This window comes from Pezoporus occidentalis, unplaced genomic scaffold (genome assembly GCF_034315485.1).
Source record: "Pezoporus occidentalis ecotype Australia unplaced genomic scaffold, CSIRO_AGI_Poc_V1 ctg3, whole genome shotgun sequence".
NCBI classification, from domain to species: Eukaryota; Metazoa; Chordata; class Aves; order Psittaciformes; family Psittacidae; genus Pezoporus; species Pezoporus occidentalis.
In genome coordinates this window covers 2,865,228-2,884,280 of record NW_026914940.1, presented here as the reverse complement: position 1 = coordinate 2,884,280, position 19,053 = coordinate 2,865,228, and the positions used below count along the sequence as shown (strand labels likewise).

The 19,053-nt window shown below is 50.1% G+C and overlaps 1 long non-coding RNA gene across 2 annotated transcripts in view; it reads left to right on the top strand.

Annotated features, from left to right (window-relative positions):
- LOC134167854 (uncharacterized) overlaps positions 1 to 19,053 on the top strand; it is a 1,192,997-nt gene that overhangs the window by 66,488 nt on the left and 1,107,456 nt on the right. The window contains exon 2 of one of the 2 annotated variants that reach the window (XR_009966301.1): positions 9,733 to 9,874. This is a non-coding gene — a long non-coding RNA (uncharacterized LOC134167854). The remainder of the gene's footprint in view (positions 1 to 9,732; positions 9,875 to 19,053) is intronic. The other variant, XR_009966302.1, reaches the window with a different exon arrangement.

The window sequence follows — 19,053 nt, the reverse complement described above, 5'->3', positions numbered from 1 at the left end:
CCCCACATGCACCTCCCGCATGGGGAGCTGCAGATACCCACAGTGTCTCCCCAGGGATGTGATGCTCCTAGGGAGAACAAGCTGCATGCTGGACCTGAATGCAAGGAAAATGTCTGTCTCCAGGCTGAAGAGTCTCTCTCTGGAAGGATGGGATACTCTGGGGACAGATTACCTGCCTCTGCCCATGGGCCAGCAAGAAGGCAGGATGACTGGAACTGAGATCCCAGGCTGCTGGCACTCTCTGTGTCACAACGTATGTGTTTGGGTCGCTGAGACTGACAGCTCATGATGTTGAGTCGTAATAAAAACACACCCAGATGTTAGCACCCACAGGACCCGTGTGTCCATCCTGCACCCCCACTATGGTTTCTTCTAGAGAAACCTGCCTGGCAGAGGCACGATGCTGATTTGGCCTTTCCCAGTCCTTTCTGAACATCTGAGAAGATCTTGTGTAATATCAGGGGCTGTAGTGACAGGACAAGGGGTGATGGGTTCGAACTGAAACAGGGGAAGTTCATGTTGGATATAACGAAGAAGTGCTTTACTGTGAGGATGGTGAGGCACTGGAATGGGTTGGCCAGGGAGGTTTTGAGTGCTCCATCCCTGGCAGTGTTCAAGGCCAGGTTGGACAGAGCCTTGGGTGTCACGGTTTAGTGTGAGGTGTCCCTGCCCATGGCAGGGGGGTTGGAACTGGATGATCTTCAGGTCCTTTCCAACCCAAACCATTCTGTGATTCTATGAACATGTGGCCTTGATGGAAATCAAGGGGATCAGAGCAGGGAACAGGCTTTTCTTAGTCACTGGGCATGATCAGACAGTGCTGTGCCCAAAGCAGTGAAATGCAGAAGTGAAGGAGATGGCCTGGATGAGGTTGATGCAAAGAGGTGTTCACCAGCACTTCAGGCATGCTGAGAAAACCAAACCTCATCCAGGGACCTGAGGCAGAGGCTGGATACATTCAGACTCAGTGAGATGCCCTCCTGCCTTTAACGGGTGACCATGCACATGGAGCAGCTGGTGCACATTTCCATTGCTGGACATTGCCAAATCAACACAGCAGAATTATTGCTCAAAAGGAAACTGTGGACTTGGTAAAGGCAAGTGCTGGGTTTTGCAAGAGGGCAGGTTGCATAGTGCTTTACACCCATGTGCCTTCAACCCCTGACTGTGAAACAGCACATGGCCACTGGTCCCTCTTAGCCAGTCATTCAAGGAGCTTTGTGGGCCCATCAGATGAGGAGCAAGGTGCTCTGCAGCATTGCTTACACAATCTCTGCTTCTTCTGTGAGCAAACATGGGGAGGATTTCATGTGGACATAATTATGTGGATATGGACCATCCTTAAGCCTGGACTTCGAGTTGGCCACAAACCCACCAGCAAAAGAGATGCTTGAAAGGAGGGACACCTGTAGATGTGCAGTGTCTCAGCAACACACAACAAAAGCTTTCAGGGAAATTGTGCTCAGCTCACCCCTGTGATCCTGAGCTGCTCCTGTGTCACTTGGATGTGCACTCCTACAGCAGAGAATGCCAGAGAGGTGCTTGGTGCGAGGAGAGAGGGGTCCTTGGAAGCTGATGCTTAACCCTCATCAGCCCAGATATCTTCCTACCTCTCAGTGCCATGGCAACCACTCCCATGCTAACTGGCAAGTGATGGCCGGCACCTTGGTGTGTTGCAGAAACTTTTCCTCTTAAAAGACCTTAAGATCATCCAGTTCCAACCCTCCCATGGGCAGGGACACCTCACACTAAACCATGTCACCCAAGGCTCTCTCCAGCCTGGCCTTGAACACTGCCAGGCATGGAGCATTCACAACTTCCTTGAGCAACCCATTCCAGTGCCTCAGCACCCTCACATTAAAGAACTTCTTCCTTATATCCAACCTAAACTTCCCCTGTTTCAGTTTGAACCCATCACCCCTTGTCCTGTCACTACAGTCCCTGATGAAGAGTCCCTCCCCAGCATCCCTATAGCCCCCTTCAGATACTGGAAGCTGCTCTGAGGTCTCCATGCAGCCTTCTCTTCTCCAGGCTGAACAGCCCCAATGTTCTCAGCCTGTCTTCACACAGGAGGTGCTCCAGCCCCGATCATCCTCGTGGCCTCCTCTGGACTTGTTCCAACAGCAAAAGCAGGAGCCTGATTTGTTGCTTGTCTCAGTGGTGTGACCATGGTGTGGTTTGGGCCATGATACCGGGAAGGCCGCTCTGTGCTTATGAGAGGTGGGTACATTCTGCATTCATTCTCCTTGATGTGATGCTGTGCTCTGTCAAAGATGGAAAGTTTGGCAACAGCAGGAGCTTTGCCTGAGCTCTGGAATAAAAAGAGCCTCTGGGCTGGGTGATCCCAAGAGCTTGGCTGAGTGAATGTCCCTCAGCTGCTGAGATTCCCATCTCCTGTCTGCCCTCTTTTTGGCTGTGTTAAAGGAGAAGGTTTAGAAGAATCCTGTGGGTCAAAGCCTCATGAAACTTCCCCCTGAGCCTACGGGAATGCTTCACATGGAGCTTTTGTTGTTGAGTTGCTTTTTCCCCTCAACATCTGCCTGTTCTGGGGTTGGCATCAAGTCAAACACTGTTCACTGAAGTCAGCCTTTAGCTGGAATCCAGTGCATTTATGTGTCCCCTCTGCCCTCCTCCAGCCAGATGTGCTTCTCCTGAAGTGATGCTGCTGGTTTCATATCCCTGCTCCCCCTCTGCTCGTAGGGCACCCCTGCCCCACAGCAACCCAGAAAGCCTCAGAGAGGGGCTCAACTCTCAGCATCACTGCTTTAACTTAATAATGTGGGGTTTGCAGGCACTGGGCTGTGTGGGATTGCAGAGCTAATGCAGAGCTAACCTGCCTCTTGCTCCTGGGGACAGATCCATCACAGCAGCTCTGCTCCAGGCAGTGAAAAGGGATGGAGCAGGGCAAAGACTGGGTCATATCAAATGGGATCTCTTCACTCCTCAGACAGTAATTCAGACCCGTGATGCTGCTTTGCTGCATTCACAGTGGCTGTTGCCCACGGGGCTCATTAAAACCACAATGTTTGCCACTGTGGTGGTGTTGGCTTGGAGGAATGGCCACAGCTCTCTGGAGAGGCAGTGAGGAGCAGAGCAGCTTGTGCTCTGTATAGCCTGTGGCTAGAGAAAGGGTGAGAGCAAAGAGAAACATGAAGCTTGGGAGATCAGGATGTGGTGTGAAGAAGTGAAGGGCTGCCTAGCATAGGACATGGCCGCAAAACCAGAGTTCCTGATGTACCCAGCCTCATGGGGCTGCAGGAGAGAGCAGCTTGACCACACTTTGTCTGTCTGTTGCTCCTACAAGCTGTTATACCCTGATATATGCCCAGGCAGCAGAAGGGACCTGCAGGACACAGCATCTTCCTGATGCACTTTGAGGAATCAGGAGATGCTTGATGGATGCAGGCAATCCTCAGCATGGAGGTAGAAAACCCCAGAGGGACCATAGCTGAGACGAATGGGATGTCCCTGCCAGAGGCAGGTCCTGGCTTGGCTTTGTGCTTTTGAATTAGCTCTTGGCTGGCCACCTGCAGGAGAAAGGCTGCTGCATTGCAGAGGGTGCACAGAGCCAGTGGCAGGGGATGAACTGCACCCTGTTGCGGTGTCACTGTGGTGTGTGGGGGTACGTCACCACTTCCAACATCCCCAAGTGTCTCAGCCAAAGGGGCATTGTGCTGCTTGCACAAGTGTGCTCTAAGGAAGGCATCAAGAACTGGGTTGAGCACTTTTCACTCCCAGGGGCTGATGGCCAGTTCAGTGTGGGGAGCAAGGATGTTTCTCATCTTGTCCATAGAGGAGCTCAGGGACACAGAAGCGAGATGTGACAAAGAAGTGTTTCAAGAGCCCTGTTTTATCCCATGAGAAGGTTGCTGCTGTGCTGGGTGGAGAGGCTGTGCCCTGGGACTTTGTGTGCAAGGGGAGGAAGCAAAGGCAAGCACAGGGACCTGAACAAACATCAGGAGGGAATCACATCTGCACAGTGAGGAGGAAGAACGGGCAGGAAACCTTTTGCCTCTGCTCACATCCATGCAGCGCTAAGCAAACACCGACTGAACTTCCTCACACTTCCATAAGACAAGGGAGCATTTTGGTGCCGTAATGGTAAGTGCAGTGGAAACCACAGCAGCAGTGATGCGTGCTGCATGAAAACCCTGCTCAGAGCCTCCACAACTGCAAACGTGGCCCATCAAGAGCAGGGCTGAGCTGTGCTTCCCACAGCAGGACCGGGATAGGCTTCAGAAGTGAACCCAGACCTCCTCTCTTGCAGCCTCCTGCTTGTGGACCACAATGGGCTCAGTTCAGCCAGGGCAATAACTTGCCAATGGAGGCTGTAGGGATGAGAAATAACTAAAAGCTGATCTGGGCTCCTGCTTTGGAATGAGAAAAATACCCCAAAACATGTTTTCTTCATGATTTAAAAGCCCTCTTTTATCTCCAAACCTGCAGGGACCATCTATTGTTTGTTTCACTTAGGTTTGCTCCTGATCAGTTTTTGCTCAGCAACACGAAGATGTAGGAGCCCATTTATCAGGCAGGGCAGAGCAAACACACAAAGTGGAGCAGGGAATGGTAGTTCATACCAGTAAGTACTTAAGGATTTGCTGCCAAAGGTGCAAGAGCTGCTTGTGATATGTGGCAAGTAACAAGAGGTATCTGCTGGCTCCCTCTCAGATGAGGTGTCTGAAGACACCGTGCAGGGACGGAGAGCAGCACTATAAGGCTCTGCTGAGAAGAATTTGATTCACCCACTACTGTATTTAGTGGGAGGTGGTGTCATCCTGTATGTGCCTTGTAGGTTGCTTGCATAGGCAGCAGGTTGAGGTATGTGATGGTTCCCCTCTGTGTTCAATTTTAGGTGCCCCCAGTGCAAGGAAGAGACCAACAAAGTGGATAAGGTCCAGTGGAGAGCACAAGACACGTAAGAAAAGGCTGAGGGAGCTGGGTTTGACCGGCCTGGGAAAGAAGATGCTCAGGGGAATGCAACTGTTGAGTTCTGCTGCTTAAGGGGAGGTTATAGAGAAGCCAGGTCAGTCTCTTCTCCAAGGGGCCTTGTGAAAGGATGAGGCAACAAGGCCAGGTTGTGGCTGTAGGAAATGATGCTGGGACAATGAAGTAATGCATGAAGTGAGGCTTTGTAGGGGGACGTTGATTAAATGTTAAACCAAAACCAAAAGAAACCCTGTTGTCACTCGCTGCATTCAGACCTTCATACCCACGAGCAGCAATAAATGTGGACCCATCATGTCAGCACCAAAACCCTTGCGTCAAAGTTGTCTGGCTGGGCTTCCCTTCAAAGCCATGGAGGACAATGGATGCTGAATCCCTCCATCCTGTCACATGTCTGTGAGTCACCGGGATTTACTCACTGACCTTTGCCTCCTATCTGGGCAGCGCTGAGCTGGTGCATGGGGATGTGCTGGGATCTTGCTGACTTGCTCTGCTAGGTACCATCAGCAGGCATCATTTATGTAGCCCTTGCCCTGCCATTTGTTCCTTCTGCTACCTCCACACAAAACATCCCCATTCACACCAGCCAGAATGCTTCATTTATGTGTCCTGCACAGCGAAGGAGAATGGGCAAACACTGGGACAGGTACACAGGGAGAATGCTTTCTGCAAACCTGGAGACACGCAGACGTCAGCAGGGTAAGATCCTGATCCAGTGTTGAAGGTAACCCTTCTTAGAGCAGGAAACTGGACTGGAGCTGCCCAGGGGTCCTTTCTGACCTAAATTATTCTGTGTTTGTCAGATAGCAAAGGAAGAGAAGATCTTTGTTTTGACAAGGAGAGGAAAGGAAAGAAAAGGGGAAGCGATGACTTCAGTGTTCTCCATTAACCACGCTGATATACTTTGAATCGCCAGCAGCTGATTTATGGGGCAGCACTCACTGCAGGCCGTAGGAGAAACCGTGTGCTTTCCCTTTCCAAGGGTCACAGGTGTAGGCTTGTGATGGCAACACACCCCCCCCCGCCTCCTGCAGAGGACTGCAGAGCTGTATCTTAGTTTTTAGAACTGGAGGCATAAGAGCTTGTACTTCTGCACTGGCAGAGCCAGATCCTGTCTCCCAGCCCTCTTGGTCTGCAGCCATGCTGTCTTATAGACTGGTTTGGATTGGAAGGGACTTTAAGCTCTTCCAGTTCCAACCCCTGCCACGGGCAGGGACACCTTCCACTAGAGCAGCTTGCTCCAAGCCTGTGTCCAACCTGGCCTTGAACACTGCCAGGGATGGGGCAGCCACAGTAACATCGCAATTTGGTGTCATCGGCAAACATTGAGAGAGTGCACTTAATCCCACTGTCCCTGTCACCAGCAAAGATGTCTCATATGCCAGTCCTGGGCCAGACCACGTGTGGTGCCCTCCAAGTCCCTCCTCTGTACATAGCCCCACTGTGTTCACCCGGGTCTCAGAGCAGGGCCATCCTTGCTGCGGGTGGCAGAGGTGGTCCCCGTCAGATGGGAATGCTCCGCACCTCCTGTTCATCTCCACAATCTGACGGGTGTTTGAGGATGTGTGTGGCATCCCTGCCCATGGCAGGGGTTGGAACTGGATGACCTTAAGGTCCTTTCCAACCCAAACCATCGCATGATTCTATGGGCATCCTCCAGCTTTTACACTGAGACTGGTCCTCTCCCTTGTATTATGGAGGGGACAGGGGGAGTATGACCCCATAACACTGGTCAAACCCTTTGGTCTCAAACACCTCACTCTGCTCACCCAGAGGTTTTCACAGCATGTGTAGGAAAAACCTTTCTTTGGACCTGTGAAAACCCTGCCTCGGTGGGGTGAGAATTGTTGGGCAGGGGGAGAGTTACAGACATGCAGTGATTGCATAAGGGGATTTGCATAGGAACCTGGCTGAAAGACAAACCCAAACCCAAACAACCCCTTCTTGAAACCAGCTTCCCCAAATAGCCCAGCCTTGGTGACGGCCCTGCCCCTGCCCCAGCTCAGCCACCTGGGTTCCCTCAGCCCCAGCTGAGTCTTGTGTTTGAGCAGTGATTTATCCCCTCTTGCCTCAGTGTTTTAGTCATCACCCAGCTGCTGAATCACCCCCTTGTCTGGATTGCCCTGAAGGCCCACAGAGCCTCTCTGCTTATCTAACGCTCATCTGAACGGATAATTTGAAGGCAGTTTGCAAGCCCTCTGGAAGTGACCTGCTTTCAGTCACTTCAGCTTTTCAATCCTCTTGCTGCAGCATCAGCAGTTTTCCTTCTATTCTTCCTCCCACCTGGTGCCAGGCTCTGGCATTTTCACTGTCCCAGCATCACGTTTGCCCTGCTGAGACTCAGAGGTTGGAGGCATACCCCTTGTTCCCACCATAACCTGTGTGTTACCTACCAGGTCTCATGGAAACTCCATCACAGGGGATCATTTGCAAAGCGTAATTGATCTTCAGGTCTTTTTTCACCTCATCCTAGAGTATTTGAAAGTGATTTCTAGAGCAGGCCTGTTCTTTGAGTACAGAATCAACAGCTTATACCCGAACTTTCTCTTCTTTAAGTGCCATTCATAGCCTCATAGAATCATAGAATGGTTTTGGTTAGAAAGGTTAGAAAGATCATCCAGTTCCAACCCCCTGCCATGGGCAGGGTCACCTCACACTAGACCATGTCACCCAAGGCTCTGTCCAACCTGGCCTTGAACACTGCCAGGGATGGAGCATTCACAACTTCCTTGGGCAACCCATTCCAGTGCCTCACCTCCCTCACAGTAAAGAACTTCCTCCTTACATCCAATCTAAACTTCCCCTGTTTAAGTTTTAACCCATTGCCCCTTGTCCTATCACTACAGTCCTTGATGAAGAGTCCCTCCCCAGCATCCCTATAGCCCCCTTCAGATACTGGAAGGCTGCTCTGAGGTCTCCACGCAGCTTCTCTTCTCCAGGCTGAACAGCCCCAACTTTCTCAGCCTGTCTTCATACGGGAGGTGCTCCAGCCCCGGATCATTCTCGTGGCCTCCTCTGGCCTTGTTCAACAGTTCCATGTCCTTTTTATGTTGAGGACACCAGAACTGCACACAATACTCCAGGTGAGGTCTCACAAGAGCAGAGTAGAGGGGCAGGATCACCTCCTTGGACCTGCTGGTCACGCTCCTTTGGATGCAGCCCAGGATACTGTTGGCTTTCTGGGCTGTGAAAACATTCCTACCACTTTTGGTTGCTGGATAGACTAAAAGTCTCTTTCAGTGCCTCTGCTAATGGAAATGCAATGCTATGAGTACACTATGTATGACCCAGCAGCAGAAATCTCTAAAACTCATACCAGTCTCTAAACCCCACAGGTTTCATTGTTCCACTTCTCAAAGGACAGCTTGTCCACTGCAGTGAATGATTTGCAAGGGTTTGCTACATCCTCTCCTGTATCTTCTTGGGCTTGTAGTTCCCTTCCCTGGGAGTCCTGGACAAGCTGATACAGCACCAAACCTGCCATTGCAGGAGGATGTCTTTGAGCCTGGGTCATACTGGTAGAGGGAGGGAGGACCACAGCAGTGTCCTCCAGCCTTGGTACGTGTCTGCATTGGTTATATCAGCTCCTTTTGCCATTCATGGCATTCAGCTGCAGATGCACGGACAGGAATGTATTTGCTGGTGGGAAGTATTGCAGTTGGATAGGTCATGGCGGTGGGGACATTGCATTTCTTCAGCCTTGGAACCTAAGGGAGTTAAATTGAAGATAGGGAAATGGCAGTGAAGGAGAACATGGGACTTGTAGATCACAAATGGATCAGCCTGAATGTAAGGGGGGATCTTTTCAGAGAGAAAGATTTGAACAAAATCCATCTGGTTTCAGCCTTTTGCTGTGTCCCTTTAGGAGGCCCAGCCACAAGCAGGTCCTCTCTGGGGATACCCACCTCCTGCCCCTCCATCCCTGTCCCATTTCTCCCTTGTTCCATCATTCCTCCTGGTGCTTTCTTCCCTTCCCTTTCCAGCTCTGTCCCAAGCTTTCTTGCAGACTCTGAGCTCCTCCCCAGCGACCTTGCTGTGTGGCCTCCTTCTCTTTGCTTCCCATTTGCCTTCTTCCAATTACCACGTTACCTTCTGCTCTCCTAAGGAGCTCTGCCAAAAACCCCCTCCCCTTGTGCTGTCTGCTTGCCAGGGCTGAGCAGGAAAATGCTGTTTCCTGCTGTTTCATTAGCAGTGGTAGGAAGGTGTCTGCTGCTGAGGGAAGGCACTCCAGAGAATTACATCCCTTCCTCAGCTGCTTTAGAGGACATTGTGTGTGTTAAATGCTTTCTGTCCCTTATTTTCCTCTTGCAGATGCACCCTCAGAGGCAATAAAAGGAGCAGAGATGTGAGGCCTGTCCCAGACCCAGATGGGCCCCTGCACAATTTGGCCTTATCTCCCTTGAGGGCAATGTATGTGTCCTAACCTGAGCCATCAACTCCACGGAAAGCCACGGTGAGGGCAAGAGATCCCATGGCTTTCCTGTGAGGCAGCACAATGTGTCAGAGGCCAGGGTCCCCCAGGGGCTCTTGTTAGAGAGCAGAGATCTTGTTGGAGCGAGGCCAGAGCAGGTCACAAAGGTGCTGGGAGGGCTGGAACAGCTCTGCTTTGGAGCCACGCTGAGAGAGCTGGGCTGGGTCACCCTGGAGAAGAGAAGGCTCCTGAAGGGGAGACCTTAGAGCAGCTCCAGTGCCTGAAGGGGCTGCAGAAAACCTGGAGAAGTAGAATATGTAGCTATAGGACAAGGGGCAATGGTTTTAAATTGAAAGAGGGGAGACTGAGATGAGCTGTTAGGCAGAAGCTCTCCCCTGCGAGGGTGCTGAGGCGCTGGCACAGGGTGCCCACAGAAGCTGTGGCTGCCCCATCCCTGGCAGTGCTCAAGGCCAGGTTGGACACAGGGGCTTGGAGCAAGCTGCTCTAGTGGAAGGTGTCCCTGCCCATGGCAGGGGCCTGGAACTGGATGAGCTTTAAGGTCCCTTCCAACCCAAACCATTCTGTGACTCTATGATTCTATGATCTTTTTTAAACAGGTTAATTTGCACATTTGATGGTTTTATAGCAGGACATGGTCCTTCAGGATGTGTATGTGGCTCTTGGTGTGATTTTTCCTGAGACAGCTGCTGTCTGTAGCTCTGTGCTGATCAGGAGGTGATGCCAATGGTGCCCATTCCTCTATCTATTCACCAAACTGATGCAGAGATGCAGCTGGGGTGCTGCAGATTGTGACAGATTCACCCTTCATAGGCAGTTGACGGAAACAGACATGACTAGGACAATGGCTTCCCATAGATGCTACAGAATCAAGATGACAAGCTCATGTGCAGGCACTCACTCCTGCCTGCACTGACTTGAAGACTCAGGCAGTAATTGCCCTGATTTGCAGATCTGTCACAGCTTAGGATAACCTGGGGACTCTATGGCAGAGGGAACAGCAGAGCTGCTGCTCCCTTGTCCCTAAGGGAGCCTGCCTGAGCAGGATGGTATCTTAGTTCTTCTAAGCATCAGGTGAGGTTTTCTTTGGCAGCTCTGCAGCCCCAGGTCTTTCAGCCTCAGTCTTGCTCTGACCCCTTCTCCTTTGCAGGTGCAGTCCTTGTCCTTTATAAAGAGGGATGGGGCATGTGTGACTGTGTAAGCACAGTGCCTTGCATGCTGGGGACCATGATTCATGAGTCAAAGAGTCTTGGTGCCCACCTTCAAACAGGAGCTAGAAGTTAACAAAGAAAAATAGGGAGCAGGGATGAGTCATTGAGTGTTTAAAATCCTCTTTCCAGGCCAGTCAGGAGACGGAATCCTGTTATCTTCCCCACCTTCCCATTGGATGTGTGCTTGTGCACTTACTCCAGAGCATCACTTCATTAAAAGGATTGCTTTTGATAGATGAAGGCTTCCATTATGTAATTGCCCTTGCAAAGAAGCACAGAGGAGAATTCTAACAATATTGCTGGCTCTTATGCAAGTCTCTTGCCAGTGTTTGCTCTGCAGAGATGTGAATCTCCTCTGTCATTTGGGCAGAGAGCGATGCCTTAATCTTCTAAGACGTTTATGAAACATTGGATTACGCCAGGATCAGTGTGCCATCATCCGAAAGAAATTCACTGGCTGATTGGATTGCACAGAACTTCTCAAGGCAGGTTTGAGAGCTAAACTTTGTGTTTCCGTGCCAGAAGAGCAGCAGGTAGCGAGCTCTTAAAAGCCTTGGATAAATCATGAGGTCCTAGTTTCCAGCAATTGCTACCAATGGGAAGCTGGGCTTGTGCATCTGGCAAGAACAGAAGCTGTATGGCTGATCACTGGTCTCCGAGAGACATTTGCATCGTAGTTCTCAGCTAACAGGAATGAAACAGAGCTAAAATGCACAGTGATGCTCAGAGGCTATCCTGAGCCTTGACTATTCCATCAAGGGCTGTGAGATGGTTGAAACAGAGCTAAAATGGACAGTGATGCTCAGAGGCTATCCTGAGCCTTGACTATTCCATCAAGGGCTGTAAGATGGTTGGAACTAGGTGATCTTAAGGTCCTTTCCAACCCTAACTATTCTATGATTGAGTGTCACAGGTTTCGTGTTCTAAGTAGTGACTTAAGAGCTAAATTAGGTACATAATAAGGTACAGGATACAAACCAACTTCATCTGGGTTTGCTCTGATCTTCTGGCAAGTGCCAAAACTATTGTCCAAATATGAGTCACAATCATAGAATCATGGAATCATGGAATGGTTTGGGTTGGAAAGGACCTTAAGATCATCCAGTTCCTACTTGTCTCCTCTTTTTTTTCCTCACTCCTTTGCAAATTGGAGTCACTTCTGGTTTCTGGGATCTGTGTTTGAATGCTGGTTACCATGCAGGAGAGCATCTGGGTTTAAGGGCCTGGTTTTCAGCCTTTCTTTGTGGCTCCCCATGTTTCCCAGTGGAGGTGCAGTGCATCAGATGGGGATTTCAGCCAGCCAGAATAGGTTTGTGCCTCTGAATGAGCCCTAGTACCTGAAAGGCTCCATGAACCACAGTCCACTTTGTCACCTTCACCACCTCCTGTCTCCAGACAGGCTCTCTTCTTGCTTTGAGTTACATCTAACATAGTCATTGAGGCACTGGCTCAAGCTGACAGGTCCTACTGGAGAGATGGTGCCCGTATCCCCATCTCTCATGTGGCTGGGTAGGAAATAGTGCCTGTGGGAAGCAAGGAAAATGCTTGCTTCCACAGGGATAAGCCACAATGTTTAATTTGGGGCACTGGAGAATCTCCAAGACCCTGTAGATCATGGGCAATGTCTTTCTGCAGTGGTCAGGAGGGGCTGGCAGAGATCTGTGAGGGTCTCTGAGATGGATGCTGCACACAGAGCCTGCCTGAGGCCTGCACTGGTGCAATATGAACATTCAAGCCCAAACTGATGGCATGATTTTGCACAGGATTGAGAACTGTTGATTCAGGCAAAGTATTGATTTGACCTTAACCAGGCACCTAGACTCACCTGGACCAGCTTTGGGGCTCAGGATGTCTTCCAAAGCAGCAGAGTTCAAAGCTTGAGGGTATCACAGTTAGTGCCATAAAAATGCTGCCCTGTTTAGAACACCCTTATGAGTGTACTCACAGTCATGTGCTCACTCGAGTGTCAGCAATACCTTCTTACCACTCCACATACTGCAGTAGGATGCTGCCCCATCTACCTTGTCTAGGAAGTTTCTTGCTGTGATCCCCACACTTTTCCATACCCAGTAGAATGAAAGAGCAAACTTGCTATAAACTGCAGTTAAAAGGAGCTTGGAAATCTGGTCCCAGACTTTGCCCTGGGAACTCCTTTGCAAGGCCAGTGCCCATGTTATGCTCGGAGGAGCACAAGAAGAACCAAACATGCTCACGTATACACACCTGGGTCATCTTGCGTAAGACACTAACAGCACTATCTGAGCTACTATAGAATCATAGAATCATAGAATAGTTAGGGTTGGAAAGGACCTTAAGATCATCCAGAGTGTGAGGTGTCCCCTCCTGGGACACCTCACACTAAACCATGTCACCCAAGGCTCTCTCCAACCTGGCCTTGAACACTGACAGGGATGGAGCATTCACAACCTCCCTGGGCAACCCATTCCAGTGCCTCACCACCCTCACAGTAAAGAACTTCTTCCTTGTATCCAGTCTAAACTTCCCCTGTTTAAGTTTGAACCCGTTACCCCTTGTCCTGTCACTACAGTCCCTAATGATGAGTCCCTCCCCAGCATCCCCATAGCCCCCCTTCAGATACTGGAAGGCTGCTCTGAGGTCTCCACGCAGCCTTCTTTTCTCCAGGCTGAACAGCCCCAACTTTCTCAGCCTGTCTTCATACAGAGGTGCTCCAGCCCCTGATCATCCTCATGGCCTCCTCTGGACTTGTTCCAACAGTTCCATGTCCTTTTTATGTTGAGGACACCAGAACTGCACGCAATACTCCAGGTGAGGTCTCAGCAGCTGTGAACATCCATACCCACACAATACTCCATGGTTCTTGCTTTTCACCAGATGCTTGCAGATCGTCAACCATCAGCCAAAGGTTCCTCTCCACATTCCTTTCTTTCCAATATCCCAGCAATGGATCCACTTGTTCTGGTTGTTCCTCCTTTTACAGGTGGGGAAACTGAGTTAGGGACTTGGCACAACTGGGAACAACAAATTACAGAATCATAGAGTAGTTGGGTTGGAAGGGGCCTTCAGAATTTTATGAGCCTTGGATGCTCCAAGGGCAAGTTAAATTGAGAGCTATAGGACTGGTTCAGGCATGCTTGATCTTGCTTTGGGGCAGAGGGAAGTGATCACCACTTAATGTTCATCCCAGTCCTGCTATCAGTGGCTTGAAGATCCACTTTGGAAACACCGGTGACACGCAGAGTTCTTTTAGTCTTCCTGGTTATATCTTACCAATGCTCTTGTTCCCACAGTGTGAATGCCATGCAGAGAGCTCCTGAAACATTGTCAATGGCACATGTTGCAATGAGATTCTAGATCAAGCCACGCTGATGGTTCTTGCTACTGCACAAAACCCTGATGGGTTGATGCTGTATGAGGTCTGCCACATCAGGTGTTTGCACTCGGTGCTGACTCATAGCAGGTACTATCTACTGCAAAGCTCTCCCAAAAGCACAAGGCCAGGGGCTTACCCAACAGAAATGTGAATAACCCCAATGCACAGCACTGGGGATGGGGAGTGCAGAGGTGCTCCTGACCCCAGGGGAGAGACCAGGATGCCCATTGATGCCTTTTAGGCCTTAGGGAGACTGTCAGTATTGTGGCAATGGGATTGTGTTTGTTAATAGGTAGTGGCCAGGGCTCCCTTAGTGTAATAGGGAGTCTTGCTATGGGTGGGAAGGAGTTAATTTCTCCTTGGATGGGGAGGTAAGGAACTGGGTGTGGGTCAGGCAGGCACATGGTGTGAAGCACAGGAAGGGTATTGGGAGATCAGGGGCTGGATGTGGATTTAACAGTGGTTTGAAGCCCTCCAAATAACCCAGATTTCCAGGAGGACTCTGCTGCAGCAGGGGTTGAGTCCTGGCTCAGACTGGTGTGGGGTGGCAGAAGCAGGATGGGCAGGATGGGGGTCCTGGCTGTGTGTCCCCTTCCCTCCCCAAGCTCTTAGGTCCTGTGAGCACCATGTCTGTCCCATCTTGACTTTGCCCTGGTGATTAAACAGGGTGCTGAGCAATGAAATGTCCTTCCCATGGCCATGGGCCAAGAGGAGGGAATCACAAGCTCAATCTAACAGGAATCACCAGTGTTAAGAGGGAGGAGATTTGGGTTTTTTACCTCTCACACAGCGCTCATGGTCTTGTGCTATGGGCAGACCAGCTGAGAAGAGGGAGGTTGTCTTATGAAGTTCAATCAGTAGAGACATGGATGCAGAAAAAGTCAAAGCATCCTGGGATGGGGTGCCAGCCTGGCTGTGTAGCCATAGCCCAGGGCTCCAAGTCATCATCCTCATGGAGCACATAAGGAAAGGTGTCTGTAATAGCATTGGGTTAACTCCTATTACCTGCCTGGCTTGCAGATAAACACTGGCCATGTTCTGCTGTCAAAAGCCCTGCTCAGAAGCTGGAGGGTCAGTCCACTGCTGGTGAGGGGTCAAAGACAGCACTGGTCCTCTGTACTGTTGGGCTGAGGTTGAGATATGCCCCAGCAGCCCTGCCTTGGCTGGCTTTCCATGGCCAGGTCTGCACAGGACAACCTGGGCTCTGCTGCCCAGGCCTCCAGGCACAGAGGAGATGTGAGCAAAGGACAAATGAGACAAATGCTTTTATTCTGGAGTCAACAAAAACCTGCCCCTAAAAGTACCCTTCCTGGGTATCCACACTGGTGGGCACAGAGTTCACATCCAGGCTTCATTGCAGGAGCCTATGATGGCAGGATAATTCAGGTTGAAGTCTGTAGTACAACCTGCTGCATTCCTAGGGGAAGGACAAGGAGTCCCTTTTCTTATGTGTCACCGCTGTTGAGCAGAGGACCAGTAGTGCTTTCTGCAATGTTCCTGAGTGGCTGGTGGTGAATTCCTGTTAGAGATGTGGTCAGCACATGGAACTGGACTGTGTTCTCATCCACAGGTGTCATAGGCTTCTAGGATGGGTTGAAGTGTGCAAATATGCAGCTCAGTTTTGAGCCCCTCGCTACAAGAGAGACATTGGAGTGATGGAGCGTGTCCAAAGACGGGGACATGGGCTAGTTGAGCTTTTGAGGAGTGGAAGAAGTAGCACCATGGGGGGTTGGAAGTGGATGATCTTAAGGTCCTTTCCAGCCCTAACTAGTCTATGATTCTGTGATTCCATGCCCAGACTGACAGGAGGAGACAGCATGTTGCAGACCTCACCAGGTCTGTAACCAGAGAGAGCTTGTGCTCTGCTGGATGGTGCTGGAGGGGAGGGAGGGTTAGTGTTGCCTTAGCCCTCCCAGAGATAAATTCACACCAGTGCCCTACCAGCAAAGGGAAATAGTCCCCTAGAGACAGCTCGATGTGAACACATAGCCCTGGCTCAGGGTGTGTTTTTTTGGCTGATTACACCACAGCAGCTAAAGATTTACAGCTGTTTCTAGTGCAGGGAATTGAAGAGCAATAGCTTGAATTTGCTGATCCTGCAATATGTCCCATAGGAGCTTGGGAATGTGCTGGAAATGTCTTGGATGTACTTTGCTGCTGAGCATAGATGGACATGCCTTTCTAAGCTACCATCAAGCACTCAGCACATCTTCACCCGCCTGGACAGGTGAATAGCACGGCTTCAAGGTAATGACAGTCTCTCATTATCCCATATTTTAGTTAGTTGCTGGGATGCATAAATGTGTATATTGGTCCCAGATGTGCTCTTTGTGGGCCTGAAAGGACAAGGGATAAGGTTCAGACCAGGATGGTTCAGCTGAGGTCTGTGTTTGCAGATGCGGCAACATCTTGCCCCATTGTGAAGGTGTTATGCTGTCAGTGGGAGAAGGGATTCTACGTGTGTTGGGGAGTTATAATGGGAATGTTTAGGCTGTCAGGAATGGGGATTGGATGAAGATTGGTGTAGAAGCACCAGAAGAGACAAACAGCAGAAGGGCTTCAAAAATTACAGGTTTAAATGGCCCCTCTATGAGCAAACCAGCAAGACTGCAACACATCTACGTGCACTGGCTCAGGATACCCAGGCTGGGAGACAAAAGGCAGTGAGTAAATCCCAGTGACTCACAAAGGTAGGACAGGACGGAGAGACCCATCACTGGCAGCTCCTCCAGGGGATAAATGGGAACATCCAACCCCAGCACACTGCCACCAACCTAGGAGAAACCCAAGAAGCATACTGAGGACTTGATAGTCATGGTCCCTTGTGCCCGGAGCAGAGGGCACAAGGACCTGAAGGGCGATGGGCTTAGATGGGACATTCAACGTGGTCCCAGGTGGGTGCTGCAGTGGGAATAAACCTCATCTGTTCGTATTTCTGTAAGTGAAAAGCTGTCCTTGGATGTAAAATCGGATGTGAAATTGCCTTTGCCTCTGAGTCATTCCTGAAATCTCTCCCATTGCTATTTGTCAGATGCAATCACTCCGCAAATAGCAAGTAGTGGCAGAAGCAGCAGCTGTGGCCCAGGGAATACACTGTAGACTTGAGGAGAACGGTGTCTGTAATGTGCCCAAGTGATGCAGAATTAATCAGGTTTGAAAAAAGAACACGGCTCTTGCACCCTGCGGGACTGTACCTAAGAATTCCTGCCTATGCGGATCTTCCCATCGTGCTCCTTGACATAACTTCGAAGAGGAATAAATGAGTTTATCTCCCACATTGCCTGCAGACCTTTCACATGGAAATAGAGGGATTAAGGATATTAAGGTTTAGCTTCAACTTGGATAAAGAACAACAAAGAAGGATGATTAACACTTGAAATGGTTCCCAGTCATTAGATCTGAAGTCCAGTCTCTGTATATTGCCTCTAGTGAGAGCTTTTCTGTTGTGTTCATTGCTGTCACATCTGATCCTGTAAGGGAACAGGAGTAAACCAAATGGTTCTTTGCACTGGGGTGTAAAAACACCCATGGTTTGGGCCATGGAAGATGTAGAAGGCGTGGAAAAGGAAAAGGAAGCTGATGAGGTTTAAGGGTTGAATGTAGGGAAGGGTCCTTTTGAGGAGGACAGGGAATGGGGGAGAACAGGGTCAAGGAGATGCAGAACGGTGGCTAAGGGTTGGGGTCTTGGTCTGAGGTGAGCAGGAAGGAGAAGAAGGTAGGAGGCTATAGTCTTGGAGGGAATCTGGCTTGGATGGAGAACAAGACCACAGGAGGAGTTTGGTGTGAAATCAACTTCATCTTGGTGGGCAGCCCATGGGGGTGAGAAGTGGCCATAGACCATATGGGTCTGGTCCAGGCAGCTCCAGATGGGGTTAGTCTTAAGGAGGCAAAGGGTGTAAGTCTGTAGTGGTGCAGGTGCCAGGTGAGAAACTGTGTGTTGGGACAGGCAGTGGTGTGAGGTCCAAGACTGTCTTAGGCTTTGAGCAGTGGTCATGTGGCTGGCTGGGGAGGAGGGAAGGAGGGAAAGAGATTTCTCCATGTCCCTGAGTTTTGTTGAATCTCTTTTATGATGGCTTTAATGCCAGGGCAGCATTTGAACACCCAAGTTTGATTTAGATGACAGAGTAACTCTTCTGAACTGCTCTCCTCGATGGATCTGAAACTGAACGAGGGATTTTGCAGTGGTATCTGAGAGGTTTGGGTCATTTTCCCACTTCAAGAATACACTTTCAGTACATGTGGCCAGGTGCTTGGACATCCCAGGCTGAAGACTCCATGAAGAATGCTATTTCTTCAGGTGTATTCAAAGTAGAAGACATTCTTCTGCCACAATTAAGGTGTGCAGAGTTTTGTGGAGTCCTTGCAGGCTTGGTACAGTGATGGGAGTTTTACCTTCCAGAGGAGATCTTACTCCTGCCCTACAGGATTCAGTCCTTCCTACTGAATCCCGGCTTGCTTTTGAAGCAGCTGGCTGCTCCCAAGATGTGGTGCTCAGTAGCTCCAACTGGATGCAGCATATGAGGTCAGGAAAGGGCACATTATCCCCATTCCAGGCTTTGCATATCCTTTTACATTTTAACAGTCCTCTAGAGACTGCAGAGCAGTGCAAACCAGCTTCAATCCTTCCTCTTCTTGGCCCGATCAGCAGGTCATTGTTGGTTTCTTTACAGAACAACTCGGTCCCTTTTTGTGCTGCACCATATGTTAGATGAGACACAGATGTGTGCTCCGACAATGAGTCATTACCACAGATGTAGCTGTCAGGAAAGCTGGTGATTTTTGCAGCTGGATCAGGGAAAGGCAAAGCCTTTCAAAGCACTGAAGTTCATGTGCTTCATTTGGGAGTTTGGGGTCAGCCAGAGTGATTGGTCCTAGCAAAGGAATCCCTTTCTGTGGCCAGTACAGTAATAAATCTATAATGAAAGGGCTTTGAATCCCTTCTTCCCCTGCCCAACACTTGGCCTGTCCCTTCTCTGCCCTCTCTGCCCTGCCTGTTTGTTCTGTTTGGGGTCAGGGTCTTCCCATGTGTCTCCATATAGCAGCACAATGGGGCCTTGGTGGCTTCTGACATCTCCAGGTATCACTGCAGTAGCAGTCCTAGGTTCACCCCGTGT